Source organism: Emydura macquarii, unplaced genomic scaffold (assembly GCF_026122565.2).
Source record: "Emydura macquarii macquarii isolate MOO-44397 ecotype Brisbane River unplaced genomic scaffold, CSIRO-AGI_Emac_v2 contig_3477, whole genome shotgun sequence".
NCBI lineage: Eukaryota > Metazoa > Chordata > Testudines > Chelidae > Emydura > Emydura macquarii.
The window spans coordinates 7,036,600-7,060,132 of NW_027133614.1; the positions used below are offsets into that span (position 1 = coordinate 7,036,600).

The 23,533-nt window shown below is 37.0% G+C and overlaps 1 long non-coding RNA gene across 1 annotated transcript in view; it reads left to right on the forward strand.

The window, feature by feature from the left end:
- Positions 1 to 15,195: 15,195 nt before the first annotated feature.
- Positions 15,196 to 23,533, forward strand: part of LOC137144742 (uncharacterized) — a 60,257-nt gene continuing 51,919 nt past the window's right edge. The window contains exon 1 of the long non-coding RNA XR_010917473.1: positions 15,196 to 15,234. This is a non-coding gene — a long non-coding RNA (uncharacterized lncRNA). The remainder of the gene's footprint in view (positions 15,235 to 23,533) is intronic.

Consider the following 23,533-nt stretch of genomic DNA (forward strand, 5'->3'; position numbering starts at 1 on the left):
AATTGATGTCTCAGGGAAACAATACATCCTGTACAACACCCTTCTAAATAAAACATCCATAAATGTGGGCACTCGAGAAACAACAACAAACTGACAAAATGTAATTTGTTCCTGAACCCATTTCATGAACCTTTCATGCTGTAAATCTTCATTTGCATGATGCCCTAATGAGCCATCACAAAACCTTGAAAGAAACTGAAATTAATGAAAAGCCTTTTTAGAAAGGTTGGATAATCAGATAATTTCTACCAAAGCTTTATCTTTTAACAGCATCTGAGAAGAAAATAGTTCAACTTCTAGACAACTTTTTTTGCAGCATATCTAATATTTTTCTTTACTGTCTTCATCAATTTTCCTAAAAGACACCAGAGAACTCTTTTAATAAGGTTTTATTATAATATACCAAAAATTATCATAGTTAAACATGTTCAGGTAGTAAACTAATATCTTCTGGAAGTAATCATCCATACATAATACATAGAATCCACTTCTCAGTGCTGTTCATTCAATTATTTGCATGTCAAGCTACCCATCTCTATTTTCCGTTCACCAAGCAGTGCGTTTAACAAGTTCAGCAAATAGGAAAAGGAGAAATGGTTGCAAAACTTGATTAGAATCACAAAACAATAGTTTAAGATGTCTGATCCCTAGATGAAGTGTAAACTATTGTTTTGCCATTAAATTTATGAGCTTATGACAAATGCATGAATAACAGATTGTAGAAATGAGAGGAGTGCTGGGAAATGGTAGAAGCACTTGAAATAGGGTATTGGTTACAATAAAATTTGGAATCCCAAAAGGGTCTGAAAAAGCCCTGAATGGAAAGGAAATTTGTATTTCATTTGTATTTTCTGTTTCTCAGAGGGAGAGATCAAATGCCAAGAGGCCAGTCCAGTGGCTGCCTTATCTCTTGTATACACTGAAGAGCACAGTTCTGTGGTTGACTCTGCATTAGGATCTTCTGTTTGTTGCTTTTGATTTATGAAAAGTTATTTGGTTTGTATGTTGGTAATCCTGGAATGGGGGATATGGAGGTACAGAACTGTGTTTGAACTGGCTGGAGGGCCAAGTCACTAGACTAGACCACCAAAGCTCTAAAGAGGAGATGAGGTGAGTCACTGCGATGCTGGTCTTGCCATGAGGATGTGCTTCCGGGATAATGAGTCTAGAATATTAATACTTTCTATCTCTGTCTACCAAAGCTCCTCAACAACTTGAAAATTTAGTGAATTCAAGACTTCTGAATTCTTTATTAAAAATCTATTCTATTGATTAATACTATAAGACTGCTATCATATTTGGGCAATGTTAATCTTAACTCCTTTTGCTTAGACTTTAAAATATGATACCTTTATATGACTATAAATTATTTGTCACCTGATGCAAAGTGGGATTTCTCACATTGAAGTGCAATAAGTCACCATACAGTATATGCAACCTTCATACTAAACGTTCAGAATATGAACTGCATCCAAGTGCTGATTCTGCCAAGATAATGAAACAGTAGCACTAAGATATGTGGAACTTTTCCCTGAATTTTAGTATGCTTTTTTAATTTAAACCTAGTTATGGTCACTAAGTGTTAATATTAATATTTTCCACTGAACTTACAAAAGACACCTTCATTGTGTATAGTTATGTAGTGAGTCTCAGTGTGCCTTTTATGTCTTGATTAATTCAATTGAAAGGATGCTCCATAGAAAGAAGGTTTAAAGTTTAGAACTTATGAAAAGTTGAATGCTTTTTTTCAGTGAGACATTTGCCTCTGTCTTTAAAGATTAGAGTAAAAGTGATATCTTTAGCTGAGAAATGTTGAAGTCCCACCATAAAATACACTTGGTCTAACAGCAATAGAGGCTGCAATAGAGCAGCAGCGTTTAATCATCTTTTAAATACCTCAACAAGTAAGAGCTGGATCCAGATCCCATGATTTGCTGGATGCCTTCTGCTCTGAATCCTTTCCATCTCACAAGGGAGCTTTGCTTCTAAGGACTTTTTTTTACCCATCACTGTTCTGGAATCCCATTTAGGTACAAGTGCTACAGCATAAACGGACTATGTAGATGAGTGCAACTTCAGTTATATTAACTTTAAATAGATTCCCTATGGAGATGGTGTGTTTGCACTGCATATAGTGAATCCATCTCTTTTGACAGCCTTGTTCCCATATGTTAATTCAGGAAGGGAAATGCCCACATGCTGTGAGACTGCCTGCATAAAGATCTCAGTGCATGAACCAGCCTTGGATGAAGTTTTCTCTTGTAACAGCAACATTTCTTGGTGAATTACCGGTATTATTCCTATGACTCCTACAACAGCAGCAATGCACAACAAACTATTTTTTTAGAACAGTAGAAAAGCTCTGCTGATGTAAATTTGTGTAATCGGGATGTTGCTCCTTTCTAAACTTGTTGTTAGCTACATCATTTAAAATGGAGATCTACAATTATTTCTCAGAAAGCAGTTTTTAAATTAATTAAAAAAAAATCTTTTGCTTACTGACAAATTGGAAACCTCACTTTTTGATCCTCTCATTAGAGACCTGATCCAAAGCCTATTGAGGAGTCCTTTCATGGTCTTCAGTGGGCTTTAGATTAGTGTTTGAATAAACATTTGGATAGGAAATCTTCAGTTGCAGAACCTTTACTGTTCAATTAGAGAAAATTTTATTGTGAATGTAACATAACATAGGGAATAAGTTTAGGAAGTGAGAGTTAAATAAGATGCAGTTTCAAATCCCTCTCTGCAGAGATCTTGAATGTAAAGCTTCCACTGAAGAAAAACATGTGCATGATAATCTAAGATGAAAAAAGCGAAAATTGTATAAAAAGTAAAATTCAAAGAGCAGTGTGAGACAAAAAAGCAAGCTCTAAATATAACAGAACTTATTTAAACTAAAATACTAAGGGCTGCCTAAGCCTTGTCATGTGAAAGTACTAAAAGCACAAAGTATAAAGAATTATCACAGCTTGCAATTATCAGTATAAGAAGATTAAATGGCTCAATTCGTTTCTTTTCTTTCTTAAACTCCGTTTATCTTCATTTACACAGTAACCACAGAACAAGACTGAAACTTCAAAGGCAAATGTTATAATGTTCCAAGCTTTATCTTTAAGGTCACTTATTTTTTTGCCATTTTCTCTTCCCCTCTCCAAAAAAGAGAACCTTTGTGTAACCAAGCTTATAATTTTAACATGACATAAATTCATCATACGGTTGAAGTTGCAGATATGTAGCTGTAGGAAGTCTTGAAATAGAGATGTTGTTGCTTTTTTTTAAATCTAAGGAATTTTGGTAAATTGCTTTTCATGTTCTGCAAAATGGACATATTTAAACTGTTGTATGGCGATACTACCTGAACAAGTGATTGATGGATCCACAATTTTTGGCCAATTTTTTCAAAAGTGGCATCCATTTGGGTTCCCAAAATGAGATACTTTAAAAGGGCCTGATTTGTTGAACTAGTACCTATGAGATCTATTGTTGCTCAAACTTTTGAAAATAATCCCCAGTGGGATTCAAGATAGCCAAAATCTAAGGCCACTTTTGAACATTTTGGCCTTAATGTCTAGCATCTGTGGCCTTTTTACTTGTGAATGTATTTAGGCATGCCCCTATTGTGGTGAGCTAGTGTTAATGCTATATGAAATGGAAGGGTTGCTTCTGAAAAGAAATACTGGAAAGATGGAAGTACAGGAAGTTTCAAGATACTTTTGTCCTGTGGGAGGGAAATGTCAGGATAAAAGACTATGCCTGCAAATCATCAATGGTAAATTTTCTTTATAGTAAAATGTTCTACAACATTTTGTTCAGGTAACAAACAGAAACTTGGAGATACAAGTATAGGTTTAATGTGATACTCTTCTCTCCTTTTTATTAGACTGCAGTTATGATGCTAAGATCAATTCCTATGAGAATGTGCTGTGTACACAGCTTTATTATATTCTCAATCTAACAAACGAGAGTATTCTCAAACAGTGAAGCTCCTACAGTAAACTACTTCCATTTTCCAGGCACAAGCTATTCATCTTTCACTCCAAGACAAAAATGAATACCTATCAATATATGATGATAAAGATTTATACTTAAATAATACTGGCTAGCAATTCCATACATCTCTTACATTAGACATTTAACTTACCTGTCTTCTTGAACTATCGCTGGTACTTAAATTTTACTTGTTACCCAAGTCATGCGCATCCTCATCTTCACTAGGACATTTTATTGTGGTTTAAACTCTGCTTTAATGGTCAAGTTGGCTAACACGGTGGTGACTGGCAGTGTAGACAATGACATCAGCTAGTCATGTGTAAACCCAGGGTTTACCCACAGGGAACTGACATGATGCTGAGCATGACTTCTCGTTGTCTACACTGACCATTGCGATGAGCATTGTGCCACCTGATTCAATTGTTTAAAAAAAAGTTTACATTTCCTAGTGAAGACCAGTCCTCAGAGGGCAAGGGCTGTGAGAAGCAAAAGACTCCTCTGTTTAGACTTCCTTCCTTCCCTCTCCAGAGTCAGCTTCTGCAGGTTTTCCCAACAGAGTTGGGCAATCCAGGCATGTATTTGGAATAAAAAACATGTATTCAACACATTTCATAAGTGTTTTTATATTTTACATACAGGGATGTTTCAATGGAAATATTGATTAGTAATATCACTTATGAATGAAGTTGTTAAAATGCTAATAAAGTAGAGGAAAAACTCATTCTAAGGAAAAGATTGTCAGCTGGTATAAATCAACATAGCTCCATTGACTTCAGTGGAGATACTTTGATTTATGATAGCTGAAGATGTAGTCCAAGTATCTGATACAACTGAAGTAACATCAACTTGCACATTGCAAATGTAAAGGGGAATTTTAACTAATAAAATATAACAAATGAAAACAAAATTGGAAGTGACTTCTCAGGCCAATTTATGCTTCATATAAGAGTCTTGTGGAAATCTTCCACAGCTGCCAAGGTTGTATGAATCAATCCACATGTTTTTTTTTTCTCCCAATCTAAATCTTTCTCAAGCTGTAAAATGGAGTCTTCCCAGTGTAATGACCGAGGGTCAGATTCAGATAGGTTCTCCCGTATGTCTCAATGTACCTGGCTTAGCATCCAGACAATTGAAGCTAAGTTACTTTTAAGAATTAACTCTTCCAGCATTTGACGGTTATAACCGAAGGCTTAAAGGTGGCACAGGGCAGATTTCATTCTCTACACTAAGCCTGCCAGTACCCTGAGGTTAATGACTAACTGACTGTGTTCTGTACTCCAGGCAAGATAACAGGAATAAAACTGAAAAATAAATCAGCCTCTCAACTCATCAGCTTGGCAAGACTTTAGACTTCCATTATTGACTTGGATAATATCTCTGATTTAGTCCTTCCAAAAGTCATAATTGAACCTCTGAAAATATTCATTTCAAAGCTCCTTGACTCCATATGTTTCCCTTCTCTTCACTACCTGTGGAGTTTTAATATTCTTTCCCTTTGGACTCCATGAAAAGACACTGCAAATTGTTTTGTATTCTTGCAGTTACAGCAGCCTAATCTTTTGTGTGAATTAAAGAGTCTCAGTGACTTAACTGAGACTCTTTTTGGAGTAACCCTAATGTTCTTTTTCACATTTAATCTGTTTCTTCAAGTTCTTAGTTCTGTAGTGAGGATGAGAACTCTCTCTGTATTGCAACACATGGAATGACCTTTAAGGCATTCACTCTCCATGGAATTCATTTTTACCTCAGTCTTGCAACTTCTTTAGAAAGATAGTACTCATTATGCTCATGGGAATTGCACTGAGTGGTAGTATTACTACTAAAGGAAACAGTTAAGATCAGTGTTATCTAGTTTGGAACTGAGAAAATAATGGAAATATTCATTAGATTTTGATGAAGTTACCTCTTAAGGAAAACTGAGAAATATCAATTGATCAATGGTTCATCTAGTTTGGTATCATGTCTGCCAGTGGTGAATGCCAGTTGCTTTAGTGGATGATGCAAATGTTTTTCTGACCTGCAAATTGTTTTTGAGAAGTTTATAAGAATTTGTGAATATTCATTCACAATTTGCAATGTATGAATTGGAAGTGTAGGTTATACGTTACATTTTTGTCCGTGCAAGTGTATGTGGCTTTCAGAATCAGGTTCTAAAGTGGGAACTAGTGGATTTTGAATATATAAACATGTGGATAGCATTAGTGTCCCATTGTGCGCTCGTGGCCCATTGTGGTAGGCACTGTAGAAAGAAAGACCAAAAAGATGTTGCCTGCCCCAAAGATCTCATAATTAAAGTTAATACATTTGAAGGATAAAATAAAAACTTAATTTCAAATTAATTATTTGCAAATATCCCTCATTAAACTGATTCACTAATATATTCCCAAACAATGACCAAAAAAAAGGATGTTAACGCTCATTTTAAAATCCAAATTCATATGTAGTGAATTAGTTGCTCCCATATTCAATCAGATCTTGCCCTTTGTAGTTATCATTTAATAATTATTTAATTTTCTGTTTCTCTTTTTAATTCTTTTCCTTGGCATGTTCCATCTCTTTTGGAGAGGGAAAAATGGAGCTCTCTTTGGAGCCTTATTGCAAATCCATCTACTCTTTATATCCATCTAGTCTTGGTTTGGTGTGTGTGTGTGTGTTCGGGCCAAATTTAGTCTTCTGCTGCATATATAGTGCTTTACCTGTCTTCAATGGGAGCTTCATACATGCATATCAGAAAGATTTAGGCAGTGGAGAGAGCATTTAAAAATAACAGTTAACTTCTCACAACAATCTATTTTGCTTCTCTTCCCCTCTCTATTCTCTCTGTCAATATCCCTTATCTTATTTGTTCCCTCCCTTAAAAACATGTTCAAGATAATATTATGATGCAGGATCTCATTCAGCAACAGATGCTTCATTTTGACAACATTATGTGATTCCACAGGAGCAAACTTTGCATTTATAACCTGTCCAATACAGGGCCACCTGAGAGACAGCAGGAGTAGGTCTCCCAGGCTCAGGGTCTGTACTGCTGTTTATAGCAACACAGGAAAATCTCTCCTTTCAGTAAGTAGCTCAAGCTTGTGCTTTCTGCTAAGGACAGCCAGTGCTTGGGTAAATGCTGGTGAAGCTGCTGTGTAATGATTTCATAATGCAATATCTCCACTAACACGAAGAGCTCTAAGTGCGGTCCCGACACATCTGGTCAGGAACAGAGAAAAGATGTGTTCATGAAAGAAAAAAAATGAGAAATATACAGAGGTGGGGGGCAGGGGAGCAAATGAGGGAAATCAAATGCTCAGTGGGGGCACAAACAAAGATGGGGGATGGAGAAGGGAAGGAAGGACTTTCAGGAGAACGGACACCCTGCTCTCCTGCACCCTGCTCTCCTCAGCTTCCTTCTCATACACGGAGTCCTCATCGTTGATCATGGATTGTGACCTAGCGGAGGTATAGATGCTGCGGGGAGGCACCGTGGTGGGATCCCCACTGAGAATTGCGTGCACCTCATCATAGTACCTGCATTTTTTGGGCAAGGAGCCAGAGTGGCTGTTAGCTTCCCTGGCTTTCTGATAAGACTGGTGCAGCTCCTTAATCTTCACATGGCACTTCTGAGCGTCCCTCTGGTGTCCCTTCTCCAGCATGCCCTGGGATATCTTCCCATAAATGTCCAGATTCCTTTTGCTGGCTCTGAGCTGAGCCAGAATGGACTCCTCGCCCCACAGCACAATGAGGTCTAAGACCTCTGGTCGACTCCATGCTGGAGCGCATTTGGGCTTTGCAGTAGCCATGTGGAGAACAGTGACAATGCTCTCTCCATGCTGGTAGCACAGGAAATGAAAATTCAAATCTTCCCGGGGCTTGAAGGGAGGGGACTTTTCCTGCTAGTGTGACCACAGAGCAGCACAGCGCGACTGTCCAGAGCGGTCAAAACAGGGCATTGTGGGATACATTCCAGAGGTCAATTAATTCGAATTAAGTTCCGTTGCATCTACATTGACATTAAATCAACTTAACAAATTTGAATTAATTGCTATGTCTCTTGCGGAGGTGATCTTAAGTCGATTTTACAGTCACCTTAATTTGAATTAAGAGTGGTGCCAGTGTAGACACAGGTGTAATTAAGTCGACTTAAATTACTTTAAGTCGACCTAAGTCGCCAGTGTACACCAGGCCCAAGACGATCAGCATCACAACACAGTTATTAAATAAATAATAAATACTTCCTGATATTGACTTAACTAGAAATTTTGGTATTTCCTCTTCTAGTCTCAGCTAAAACAAAAAGTGCAGAGGTACATGAAATGCTCTGTTGTTTTGTAGTTTGGTGTTTTGTTTTTTGTTGGTTTTAACACTTAAAAAGTTAAATATTTTGAAACCTCAGAAGTTTGGCGTTTGAATGTTGTTGGTTAAACTTTCTGTGACGTATGGATTAGTACCACTTTATATATGGGAAAATTAAATCAGAGACTTTGAGATTTTGCCAAATGTCATTATGAGCTAGAGGTTGGATTAGACTTGAGGACTTCCTGGATCCCATGCCTTCTCCACTAGACCACCCTGCAACTTTCTGTCTCAGTGGTTCTTAACCTGTGGTCCATGAAGATCTCCTCGAGAAAATATTTTGAGAACTATGTGGAGGATGCCAGGATTTAGAGGATCCATAAAATAATCTTTCAAAGTGGTTCAGATTGAAGGCTGAGAATCTTTGATCTATGTACACTGCTCACTTAGAAAATGTGATTATTCTAGCTACAGAAAATGGGAAATTCCTAGATGATTCACCTTGTTCAAAGCAAATAGCTTCCAGGAATCTTATATATGGGTTATGTTGGGATTATTATGGTGCCTCAATATTTATATTAAAAGCAATTTAAAATTGTTCTGTGGAGACTTCTGATCAACAGATATCTGCTAGGTATTAGGATAGCACAAAGTTATTTGCATCATTATTTCGAATGATTTCACTGAAGTAAGCATCCTATGTATTGTCTTTTAATTCTTAATTTGCCCCTTTTGAAAGGTATTGTGTAATGGGAAGAATGAAATGAAACTTTTCCTTTCCTTACAATAATCTTTATTAACAGCAAATTACCTGGGACTGCTGGGAATCCAATGTGGGTTCTTTGTCTGAAATAATTAAAAAGGCGAGAGAGCGCGCAAGATAAAATGGTTATTACAAATAAAGGGAAAGGGAAATGAAAAGTCTTCAGTTCAGAAAGGAGATACTAAGACTGACACCTAAACACAACCACTTTATAGATTTTACTCATTGTCTTCATATATATAAGTTCTAATCTGCAATTATTGCCAGATGTATAGTTTGTTAGTATTCATTAAAGTAAAAAAACAGTCAAATGTAGTCCTTCTAAGACATCTGCTACAAAATAATATACTTGTATAATGGGATGACTAGTAACAACTTGCTATTTAGCTGGGTAGTGTATTTCTTTATTGCAATCTTACTGCGGTCTGAACTCTCATTATGTAAATATGTACATTTGATCCTAAAGTTCAGTTGATATGAAGACATTATATTGCACACAGGATTTAAACCAAAGGTATTGGCAGAACAGAACCTCCTCATATATTAAAGTTTGTTGCTAGTTTAGCTCAATTCTTTTGGCCTCAACCCATATTAATGCATCTGTACTGCTGGAAATGAAAGGAAAGTTCAGTGATTAAATGGACATTTGGCAAAGAAATAGAAACATTAACTGGAATCTCGAAGGTTTGTTGGTTATGTTACACAAATGACCTTGTTACTATCAACCTTACTTCACCAATAATTAACATGCAGTCGGTGGTATCTACTACTACAAGAGGGGATGTATGGTCTCAGGATCAGTATGGTTTGGTTTGAATGCTTTCCAGTTTCACCCAAAAGTCTGTTGGAAACAGAACTACAAAAATCAGCCCAACTAAAGATTCATCTTCTGCGTTTGTGTTGGGTTGTTTTGGTATTTTTACAAAAATAAATGCAATTTTCTCTCCTGCATATTCCTGTCATGTCATTCCTGTCATTTTTTAAAAAAATACATATTAAAATTGTTTAAACCTAGATGTTAAACAAGTGGTGAAAAACTACATTGATATATATATAGGATTTCAAAGGTGTGTCAGGTCATTTTTTAGACAGTTAATTCTGGGAAGTCAGTATTTTGCAAATTGATTGAGCAATCAGATCAAACAGAGCTGTTTAAAATATGATAAACATGCACGGAGAAAGGAGAAATTGGTAATGTTAAACTGTCTAACAACCAGAAATGAAATGAGTATGTATTCTGAAAACTCAATTTAGAATTCAAAATGGTGCTGCTATGCATCATGGAAATTGTTGTAGTTCAAGTGCCTTATGCTCTTATTCTCTTCTATGAGCCAGGCTCTCTTGCCATATGACATCTCCCAGGATGCACATTCCCCTAACCATGATGAGGGAAAGTGGTGCATCAGGGGACATATGGTCAAGCCAGAGAGCTTAACCCATACAGAACAAGAATATCAGGCACCTAAACTATAGTTCTCATGTGGCACAGGAGTGCCATTTTGAATCTAAATATTTTGGGATTTGGCCAAAATACTTCAGTTTTTGATTTTTCAAAAGTCGCCATTGTCCACAAGAGAATTCTTTTTTTCCAACCAGCTCTGTTCACAACTCCTACTTACTCCACTTGCAGATATTTCTGCTTGATATTTCTGCAAATAAAGTCTTAGGTGTCTCAAGTTGGGCATCAAAATTTGGTGGCCACTTCTGAAAATGTGGGCATCTACTACTGATGTGTTACTTTTGGCATATGACTTAAATCTCTGTCTGTTTCCCATTTATTAAGTGGGGATAATACATAGTTATCTACCCCTATGGAGATTGTGAGAATTAATTATCTTGCATTTGTCCAGTGTTTTGAAAATGCCAGCCTACATATACATGAGAAGTATTGTGTTCAGGTAATTCATGAAGCATAAAGAACATAGGAAAATATGGGTTTCAGTCAACTGTTTCCAAATCCTATGAACCACATAGAAAGATCTAACCTTTCTTTTTTGCTATTTCGAAGCATGATAGCTCAGGCATGTGCAGTAATAACAGTACTTTGGTTACAGGAAAACAGGTTGTACTCTACTATAAGCTCATAAGTGAAGAATTACCTACAAAGAATACTTGTTTCTCACTATCTTGTAGAAATCTTGATGAAGGTAAGTGTAGGTTTGGAGACATTATTAAATTGCTCAAAAAGTGCACGCACACTCTGCTGTTATTGTCAAGTTGTAGGTCTCTTTGCAAGTCTAATGCTACTTTATTAACTTCCTTCAGGTGTATAAAGAATTTCTTTGTATCCACACAAGGGAACTAAAATAATTGAGTAAATATCTCCTGGTAGAAATTCTCATTATTCATCTTTCACACTTCAGTCTCTAGGGTGTTTTGTAAAAAAGAGAGTTTTTACCACTGGTTAGCTTTGTATTAAAAGTATTTTCTTTTATTAAAGATAATGTTTAAGCTTCTGTAAATACAAAATAGAAATTGAGACCTGGCAGGTAGCAGGGGAAGGTAAACCCACAGGGTCTGCCAAAAGGTAGTAATGATAAGCAGAAGATGTACAGAGTCTAGTACAAAACTGTGGCAGGTGGAATTAGGTGGGCAGCGTGATTGGAATAAGCCTAGGACTTCTGAAACTTCATGAACCTGGTTTGATGTTCCTGAATTTGACTAGATTTAAAACTCACCCTGACTTTTGAGTGGGTTCAGGGTTGTGCCTGAAATTTTTGGCACAGCTCTGAAGAGCGTTCCTATGATGTCCCCCAGTTGACTTCATATGTGTTTTTTGTTTTTGTTTTTTTGTTTTTTTTTAAAAGAACCAAATCACAACAAGTTTACTTCCAGGCTACCCTTACTGAAAGCTTCTATAGAACTTCATAGAAAATGAAAACGTATTTATAGGTTTTATGAACCATATTTTAATAATAGAATGGTTCAAAAGCATGTAGATAACATATATTTCTAGAATTTTTAGTCATGTCCTATAGAATCATACTACATTACTATAGAGTGATTATTGATTTTAACTCTTTCAAATATTAGTTTTCCTTAAGAATAGGAGAGGTTCGTCTGATTCCAAAGGTAAAAAGATACTTGAAACTGTATACAGTAAATGCAGATAAACCTGGTTTTCTTCTTTTCTATCAGTATCTCCTATATAACTCCCAATTTTTATTGACAGTTTTTTCTGCAACATTTTTTCTCACTTGAAACAAAATTTCAGTCCCATACTTGACTAATGAAGACTTTAATTACTAATTTGTGTCCTAGTGCTTCAGTCAGAACTACAAGGAGTTCAACTAAAGTCATTAAGGACCCACACAGGGCAAATGTCTACTAATGTGCATCTGGGTCTTGGTTATAAATGGCACTACATCTCAATCCACAACTAAATCGCCCACGTTTTATGTTGCTAATCAGTAAAGGAGGGGGTCCTGAGCATCCTTGAACCCTGGAGTAGTATCTCACCTTTACTCCACCAAAATCCCATAACTAATGGCCCTCCTTTTGTCTGTCTCCCCCACCCCTCAATTAAATAAGTAAAAAGCACACCCACACACAAATATCATAGCATTCATATTAGAGGAGCCTACCCTAAAGTGCAAGAGGTTTAGTGAAAATTTTCCCACACAAAGCTCAAGTAGTAGTTTGCTTTATACTAGTATTTTCCATTTTGCAACGGCTGTTTTCATCAATAGCACTGCTTTGTACACAGAGGAAACAACAATAAAAGTCATGTCATAGCAAAAGGATGGAAGCTTGAAGGTTGAAGGCTGATAATATCTGCATGATAAGCAACCTCAGGATTCCACAGCAGGAGGAGTTTGAGGCGTGAGAGAATGCATTATGTTGCTCTGTCTTTTACTTATTTCTTTTCTTTGCCTCTTTGATGATTTATAGTACAATATCTAGCCATGGATCTCTATGCCTAGCTAACATTCTCTTCAATTGGAGTTTTGCACATTGATTGATGGGAAAGAGGTAATCCTCAACAAAAATAAAGGTGTAAATCCCCCACATTAGCAGATGAATGAGTGCAGTGTATTTTGAGAGAGGAGAGAATTGGTTACAAAGCTTTCTTTCCTCTGATGGGAACACGGGGGAATGATCCCTTTGAAATCTTAGAGGGTTTTTTTTGCTACCATTCACTTCTTAAAATATAATTCTCCTTCCCACTCTTTCAACCTTATGCTTACCTTATGCTGCTGTTTATACCGGTCAGGAACCCAGAAAGTTAATCGAATATAGTCCACTTTTTGGGGAATTTTGAAGATCATTTTTTTGGGTTAGTCCTCCAATGAGACTTTTGTAACCTCATTTTGAAATTTCTCTTCATTGTGATAGTAAATAATCTTACTCTTCCTCCTTGATTAGTATTTTGCAAGATGAAATTGAACTCTGATGTTCATCCTTCTCAATTGCAAAGCGCACTTTTTTTTTGGTTTTGTTGGCTGAAAAGCAGTGTGACTACTGAATTGAAGTATAGAAGCTCATGACCCTTGTTTCCTGAAAAGTGTGCGTTAGGGTGCAATCACATGAAAGAACAGTGATTGAACTCAGCAGGTAGAGCTCAAAAGTACTAGAGGGGAAACTGGTCTTCACTTTAAATATGTATCACAAAAATGCCATGCATCATTTTCCACAGCATGCAACTACAAAATGGTCAGGTTCCACCCAGTCCTATCCCAATGATCCCAGGGTCACCTCTGAAGTCCTATCAACAAGACTGTAATTTCATGTGCTACCTTCATGGCATGGGACTAGTTGCCACGAGATAAAGTTCACAGCTCATTGGCTATTTCACTTGAATGGGAATATATCAAAGCCTATATACCAGTGGCAACATTGTATTGATAGTATCCTAGACATGGCATAGAAATGCTGAAGTAGAGAGGAGTATTGATTTGTAGGCACTTTTTTTTCTATACATTTAATTGTATGTTTATGGAACAACTGAAATTTTTTTCTACATGTAAGCCCCCCTCTCCCTGTTCATCCAAGTATGAGGTTGTTTGAGATAGGGTAATTCTGCCTTGTGGCTTTTTATGCAACTTTGGGAAGAATTGTGTGGAGTAGCTGGAAGCATAGTGCCAGGCACAGAAACAAGATGAAGCTCAATCAAAACAACAAGGCAAATGGCTTTGTGACCAGTGCCTTAAATGTTCTTCCTAAATTGGTCTATGGAATCACACAAAGACCCATTAGTACAAACTGTGATTGTCAATGTTGTCCTTGAAATCAATGTGACCTGCATCAAGGTTTGATAGGTACGTCTATTACTGCACCCAGCTAACAGAGTTACTCCTTTAGCTAATGCAGCAGAGATGTGTGGTGTGATGCTGAAGGTCTCAGGTTTATGCCCTGTAAACTCATGCAGGCAGTAATGTCAAGTTTATATTAACCTTAAGTATACTTGTGTTTCATCCCTTGACTGGGGTAAATGGCTGCACAGTTTTTCCTGATGTTGTGTAAATAATTCCCATTCTTTCTGGGAAGTACAGTATGTGAACATGGACATATGTTGGTAGTTGACACTAAACTGAGAGATCACCACACAGTCAATGATCAGCCTTAATGAATCACATACTATGCTGAGACTTACTGAATTCTAACCAAAAATTTCCCATTCTGCAATGGAATAATTCAGGAAATAACTTGAACCATGCAGTAGGTGACCTGCTAGGTTCTTCATTAAGCACATGCGTTTTCTGCCGTGTTTCTAGTGGTACATATTTTTGCATACCAAAACCTTGTGGTAGATCTGAAAATATATCATAAAGAGAAGGAAATGGTTATATTAAGGATTGGAAATATCCTTCATGAATACAAGTTAAATGCCATTTGACAATTGATTTTTTTTTTACTTTAATGTGAGTGATTGTATTGCCCTGAGCCTTTAAACTAAGAAGAACACAGGCACTTTATTAATCTTTCTTCAAAATGAAATAACCGTTCATGAATGAACATTTTACTTGTCTGTCTATTGTAAATTTCATTCAGATGTACCATTACTTTTTCGAAAAGTTCCATACTTTTATTAGAAGAGTTGAATATTTTTTCCAGCAGGACAGTCATCTATAAAATGGTAAACTTGGTGTGTCTTTAGACCATCAAGCTGAAAAGCTTGTCAGAAGAATCAGGACTTCCAGCGCTCAAACCGTTCCAGTTCACTGACTGAATCCATGGAGTAAGAACAATTTTGAGCACAGGTCAGAGTACTGCTGTCATTTTTATAGCAAGTTTCACCAGTGTATTTACTCAATACTGATAGCTAGAGACTGGCAGAACAGGTTTGACACAGAGCATACAAAGGGAACTGTTTTATGAATATCTGACCTATCTGGAGATACTCAGTTTTCATATAGTTATATTATTTGCAATAGAATAATTTGAATAAAGTGATCTAGTGATTAACCAAGAAAACTTAGGCCAACTTTCTTAATAAATGTATAGTATTTATGAGATTGTGCCACAGGTGAAAGAAAGAAACTAAGAAAAATGTTTCCAGAGGACAAAATCAACAGATTGTCTTTTAGGCTGTTTTTTTGGCATTCTAATAGCAACTGTTTCATAGGAAGGCAAACATTAATATTTACTTAAAAGGAAAAAGGAATCTATACTGCAGTCTTTTTCAAATAAAATAATCAGACTTCCCTTGGGAGTGTACAAAAAGCAAGAAACAGCTATCCTACTATATCTCTGTCTCATAAACAGACTATACTGCACCTCTATCTCTGTCTAGACATTGTATACCAGGTTCATCACCGTAGTATCTGATTGCATGTCAGCTTACAACAAACAAATTTAGTCCGCACATCCTTAGTTCCTTTTGCTTGACCATCTTATCTTCCACTCTCACCTGCCTCACAGAAGGTCTTTCTTAACAAGCCAGTTATTTTTTGGCTACCACATTGTCTATCAGGCAGTCTGGACAAAGGAGGCGCAGCTGAACAAATGCAGTTGAGGTTAAAAAGCTGACAGCAAAGCTTTGTCACAATTCATTTGATTCTCTCTTGTCTGCTGCACCTAAGGGATGAAGAAGGACTCAGTGGAAGCAGGTGAATGACTAAAGACATAAACAGATTTGTTTGCTAGCTGATGTTCATGTAGACACAGACTCCTCTGACAGCTACAAGAATGCGGCTGTGGCTACTGCTTTAAATGGCGTGATGAAAGTGTGTTGGTGGTTAATTATTTAACAGATTTTCATCTCTCACTAAGACCAGCTGTAGTGCTCAATGACTACCAACCTGGAACAGCCAAGGCCAGTGGTGCAAGGAAGGCAGGCTGAGCTGTGAAGGATGGACAAGCTGCGCCATAATGAGAAGACTGCCCCAGGCTCTTTTTTTTTTTTATTATTTTGGCAGTCTTCCTCCCGCTGTTTCTTTCCTCATGTGTAACCACTAGAGCCAATCAAATAGCCCACCAGCCAGCTTCACTCCTCCACCCCCTCCCTAGACTCTCTCCTATCCTACTCAAGAAACAAATTTAGCTGCAATTTGGTCATTTCACATGAGTCAACAAAAGCATCTGCTGGATTTTGAAGAGTGACTCATAGCAGGTGTGGTGATCATACTCTCGGATCCAGTTTTCTTCTCTCTTCCATGAGGCAATTCCTTTTGTGGTTAACTCTTTCAGCTAATTACTCCAGTGGAGGCACTAGGTCACCTTCACTCTTTATATGTTTTGGTTCAGTATCTCTCCACCTTGCACCACTGTTTAATTTTACAGTTAAGTGCCTGCCTAATCATCCTCCTCCCCCCTTTGAATTCTGATTCTCTTTCATCTGCCAGCCAATTAGGGAAACAAAGAAGAAAAGGGAATTGCCATTAGCCCCCTCAAAGAAAGGTCATTACTGACGTAAGGCAACTTTTTGGCAGCTAAAATACTTTCCCTAAAACAAGAGAGAATGCAATTTAAACCTAGTAAGAATCCTGAGAAATGCATATTAAAGAAGCTGATGCATACTGATCATCAGTGATTTTCAAGAGTTAGATAGCAAATAGCTTCCTAAATATGCACAGAAATGAGCATATTTATAATCTAAACCTAATAGTTGGAGGTATAAATACAAATGCCCCAAAGAGAACTTGCCAAAGATCAAAGCAAAAGTGAGGGGAAAAAAAGATGATTCAATTTCAAATAGTGAAAACCAGTGGAACCTTTTTTCATCCCTAAGGCCTTTCTGAGAATGCAAACCAGAACACTTAATCTGGAAAAAAGTGATCAAATAAGTAACAAAAACAATAAGGAATATAGAAGAAGATCTGGCATCATATATAACCAGGAAGCATATGAACTGAACTAAAAGTGGATTGAAACTGTTGATTGCCAACTAAGATGCCAAACATATTATTTCTTTTGTTCTCCTCTGGACTCTCTCTTCAATTAATGCACATATTTCCTAAAACATGGTACCCAGAATTGGACACATTACTCCAGTTGAATCCTCACCAGTGTCAAGTAGAGTGGGACAATTACCTCTTGTGCCTTACATACAATATTCCTGTTAATAAAACCCATAATGGTGATAGTCTTTTTTGTAACTGCATCACATTGTTAACTCATTTGAGTTTGTGAGCCACTATAATCCCCAGATTCTTTTCAGTAATACTACTACCTAGCCAGTTATTCCCTGTTTTCTATTTGTATATTTGATTTTTCCTTCCTAAGAGTAGTATGTTGCACTTGTCATTATTGAATTTCATCCTGTTGATTTCAGACCAATTCTGCAATTTTGTCAAGGTCATTTGCAAGCTATCTACCTCTTCCAGCTTGGTGTCATATACACATTTTATAAACAGGCTCTCCATTCCATTGTCCAAGTCATGAATGAAAATACTGAATAGTACAAAACCAAGGACTGAACCCTGTTGGACTCCACTAGATATATCCATCCAGTTTGACAGCAAACCATTGCTAACTATACTTTGAGTACAGTCTTTCAACCAGTTATATACCCACTTTATAGTGATTTCATCTAGATCACATTTCCCTAGTTCATCTATGAGAATGTTATATGGGACTGTGTCAACTGCCTTGGTAAAATCAAAATGTTTCACTGTGACACTGGCAGAGCAAATGCCAGCACCACAATCACATCTACAGGTTTCCCCCATCCACTACACCTATAACCACGTCAAAGAAGGAAATGAGGCTGATTTGGCATTATTTGTTCTGGGCAAATCCATGATGGCTATCACTTACCACCCTATTATCTCTAGGTGCATACAAACTGATTGTTTAGTAACTTGTTCTGGTATCTTTCCAGATATCAAAGTGGTCTCTGATTTAATGGTCTCTGATTGCTCAAGTCCTCTTTCTTCCCCTTTTTAAAGATAGGTGTTTGTTTTCCATTCTCTAATCCTCTGGGACTTCACCTGTTCTCGAAAACAATTGGTAACAGTTTCAAAAATGCTTCAGCTAGTTCCTTAAGTGCCCTAAGGTAAATTGTATCGGGGCTTGCCAACTTGACCATATCTGACTGACTTGAATATTCTTTAACTTGTTCTTTCCCTATTTTTGGCATGTGGTCCTTCCCCCTTGTTATTAATAGTGATTTGTGTTGAGTATCTGGTCACAATTATCCTTTTTAGTGAAGATTGAAGTAAACCAGGCATTAAACTCCTCAGCCTTCTTGATGTCATCCATTACTAGGTCATCTCTGCTAAATAGTGGACTTAGATTGCCCTTCCTTATTTCTTAATATCACTGTTTCTAGTATTGGTTTAAAAAATGTATACAAAAGTGGTGTAAATTAATTTCCCACATATGAACTTAGGCTCCCTTATCCTCAGTTCTTTTTACCCATTGTTCCAATATGTCAAGCGGTCTCTAATTTGATTAAATATGCACACCAAGGAACGGGAAGAAAATATACATGAAAATAACCCCCACCTTACAGTATCTCCAGCTTTCTTTCATCCTTGTCCTTGCCATGTAGTTTACACTACATTTATTGTAATGTCAATGGGGCAGCTGGAAGTGAACCTCCCAATTGAGGTAGACCGTCTTGTGAGCCAGAGATGCTGTCCAAGCCACAACATCCATACTGCTATTTTTAGCATGTTAGTTTGAGCTCTGCTAGTGCAAGTTTGTGTGTCCAGGTTGTAAGGTTTGCTCCCAGCTGCAGTGAGGACATACACACAGTCTCTATACAGCCACACTACAGATGTATATCTCTTGAAAATTTGTAAATGCCATATACATTGGTTAAAAAAACAGTAGAAGAATATTTGCCCAGAAACCAAAAAAGTTTGGGAAAAAAGTCAACTAAATTTTGAAAACTCAAATTATTCAATCCGGTCTATGGTCTTAACTTACACCACGTTAATCACTTCACAATTTGGCTTTTTCCTGGAAAAATTCCCTCTGCACGTAGGCACTGTGACATGAAATAATGAGCACAGAGTTGGGAATAAGGAGGGTTCTGAGTTTTCACTTTGGCTCATCCAGGGACTTGTTGTGTGGCCTTGTTTGTTTTGTGTTTCCACATCTGTAAACTGTGGATAATAATACTTGCCCACCTACCTGGCAGAAGCATGCAAGAATTAATTAGTTAATGTCTGTTCAGTGCTTTGCCTATGTAAACTGTTCTTTAATAATACTTAACATTTGAGACTTTTTTCAAAATCATGTAAGCATCTGCAAAGTTGTGATGTCTCCTTTAAAACAGATTACGTGATAGTGAAAGCTATAGCAATTCAATAAACTTTTAAACACCAAGATTACGTAGTATACACTTCAAAAGTTGGTATGTCTAGTGCCAAATCATGCAGTCCTGTCTCAGGAAGAAAACCTATTGACTCAGGACTCCAGATTTCCCCTGTAAAAAAGTAAAAAGACCTTCTGTTTTAAAACCATTATTATAGAGATGGGCCTGAGCTGTAAAGTTTTGGGTCTGGATCCAAATTTTCCTGAAGTGCAAGAGCGAGTGCGTGTGTGGGGGCAGGGGGAGGAACGGCTTTGGTTTGGACCCATTTGTACTGAAAACATTGCTTTGTAATTGGAATGACACACATCATATAGTAACCTTATGCCAGGGGTCTGAAGACAAGACTAGGATTTCAGCCAATCATACTGAAGAAAATTCATTCCCATCAAAAAGAAGTACTGAAATGGTTGATTACGAAACCAATTTCAGTAAGGTTGCACAGAGATAAAGGCAGAATTGAGCCTTACATGCCTAGCTATACTGGGCCAACTGGCCACACTGCCCATTCATAACCCATATCCCAATACAACTTTATTTGGAAGTCTGAAATTAATAGCATAGACTTTTTTCAAACTCTGAGGTAAGATCATCTATAAATAGCTTCAGTCATTCACTGAATGTTTTAATGTAGTAGTTGTAGTTTGCTTCCCTTTTTTTGAAGATCAATAAGGAATAATGTCCATGGCATGTGAATCTGTTCACAGTAGATGGTTTCTGTAATTTTTAAACACTTTACATTGGCTTTGGCATTTTGGTGTCATCCATTTATTTTGTATGCTTCACTATGATGAACATTATCCACAAACAACTCCATAAAAAGAGATGAAATAGAATATTTTTTCCAAAAACATAATGTACCAACTTCAGCTGAAAACAAAGTTGATAGAATTACACCTGCTTATACCAGGAATAAATTTAGCCCATTGTATGGACAGGAAAATACACAAGTGTGGAACATCACACCACACTTAGACATCGTTTTAAAACATGATATCCATCCAAATGTTTCTAGAACTTGTTTTTCATAGGGTAGTCTGCTTTGAATATTGGAGAACTGACCATTTTTGGGTGATAGTCTGAGACACAATATAAATGCAAATCATTATCCGTATTTTATTACTACTATGTTCAAATTCCCACTGCAAAACAGATTTGTTATAAGTTTTCAAATGCTACATCTTCATAACATTTATTTCCCATATATCCTCACTTGTTATTACATGGATAAATATACTGAGGGTGCTTAAAAGTGTACCATTTGCACAGCAAAAGGAGAAATAACATGCTAGAAAAGCATAAGAAATTATTTAACTTTTCTATTGCTTTGGAAAGTTGGTTGCTGCAAGCTTGTCTAAGAAAACTAATCCTACTGTACAAAAAGATATGCTTTTTACATTTACATGTATTTCTCTAAGCATCTCAAGGTTATTTTGTCAAGAGGAAGCAAACACTTTCATCCTTTTAATGATTGCTTCATATTTTCACAGGTTATTATACTGATCATAGGCAATGCATCACTGGGTTCTTACGTTGTAAAATTAATGAGCGATATCTGTTTGTTATAGTCTGTGAGGGCACACTGTGATTTCTTATACAGGATTACCTTTGCTGGAAGTCCAGCACACATAGGAGGATTAATGAACTCCTTGCTACTACTCAAAATGATGTCCTACTGATACCATCTGGATGTCTGTTGGAATCAACTTGAGTCTTGCTGATGGGAGCTGGAGTTCAGGAGTCTTAAAAATGGTGATTAATCAGCAGGATGGGTTGACTGGCTGGTTTTTATTTCTCAGCTTTGTTAGGTCAGAGACTAAGATAATAAAGACAGAAGACTTGGATAATAAATGCTTTAAAAACTCATTGGAATGAAAATAGCCTTTTTAAACTTTTCTATTTCACCTAATAAACAGTGGCCCTGACAATCTACTTCCTTGTTCTGCATAGATTGCAATCCTATATAATTTCATCAATTTAAATCCACAGGCAAGGGTCATTCCTGCAATCATTCGGTCTTTTGTTTCCTAGGTAACAGACTTGTCAAGAGATGAAATATGGACACCTACTCTCTTATCCTCTATTATTTGTTCTCAGGCTAATCCATATAATTAATTAGTTTTCTCTTTTTTTTTTTCCTTTTTTCCTTTTTCTCTCAGTCATTTGGTTTAGGTGACAGCTGAACAGAACATTTATTTAGTGTTTCATTTGTCCTGAAAATAAAACAATTGTTTAGATGAGAACTTTTTAAGACTCTACATATGAAAGTACTGAAGAGTTTGCATGATCTATAGGTAAAGCTCTATTTGAAACTAATTTGTGACAGAAGGGAACCAAACCATCTTTTCAAAGGTTACCAGCACTGCAATTGACTAAGATGAGGAAGACTAAGAAATATGTAAACAATCAACATGTTGGTGATTGATAGAATTTTTAGACCATATTTTGCCATGGTTGAGGTTGAATTAGCAAATTCATTAGAAGGCATTACTGCCGCAGGATTCCACCAAATGTCTTGATGCTTTAGAAGAAAAGTTCCTTCCTGTCCATACCATAGAAATATCAGACTGTAAATAAATAAATGTGTAACCCACTGTGTGTGGTCCCACTCTGTGCCTGATCTGCAGAGTATATGAGTCTGTTATAATCCTAGACAAAGAGCTGTTGGATTTTTAGTTCACCCTGCAGCAGATCATGCTTTTGGGTCTGCAGATACCCATTACAATCCCAAGTGTGTTGGCCATCACAGTGCACCTAGCTAATTGTGCAATGTTAAAGTGCATGGATAGGAAGCTTTGATCAACCATTGATTACCCCTATATTAGCATGAATTGCTATAAATGTTACTGGTCATGATACAATCCTGCCACAGTATATGACTGTGATCAACCCAGCAACAAATTTCCTAATTTGCACTTGATTCAGTACTGCATTAGTTGGATTTTATGCCAATTGCAACTCCATGGAATTCAGTACCATTACATTGGCATAAAGGTGGTGTAACATAATAATGAATCAACCCTTTGGTTTTTCTGTTGTTTGTTCTACATTTACTGACAGTTAATTTCAAACTTAAGCATGTTAATCATAATTATGAACGGCTGATTTTTGTTGTCACATTTTCATAGGGAGACTGAGTCAGCTGGAATTACATTCAGTCTTGATCGGGAATCTACAGAACACAGACTTTCTTCTTGTTGTTGTTGTTGAGCCTGACTAACTCCATAATTACACCATACATTGAACTTGATACTTTGACCAACCAAACAAAGAGGTTTTCTATTCTTTATTAAAATTTTTATTTTAAAAATTGAGTGAATTGAATTAGTAAGAATGAATATGTCCTCAATCAAGAACACTGTTTTAAGTCCGTCCTCCCAGTATCGCCTCCCTCGCCTTTCTTCAGAAGTGAGGGATAAAAACAAAGTTACAAACATGAGTTTCATTTGTCCCACTGGTCTAAGGAGGATATAATTTCACTGCAATTGCACCAGCAGGAACTGCTGTTTCTAAGGGAAAATTCAACTTGGGAGAGGGATGTTGTTTCTGGAACCAGGGGTTCAATTAAGGTGTGGCAGCTTTGAAGCCCTGTCAGTGGAAGTTTCCAATGGTATGCACTGAATCACTGATGCTCTCTTCTTGATTCTTCCAGAGGTAGCATGGCCTATTTTTGACTCTTTCTCTGGGATACGTCTTCCAGTTGTGGGAAGACTTCAACATCTTAGCCTCTCCAGTAGTATTTCCACCACAGAGGCACACCCTGGGTCAGACCAGTTTTTTTCTGGCCTAGCAGGAGA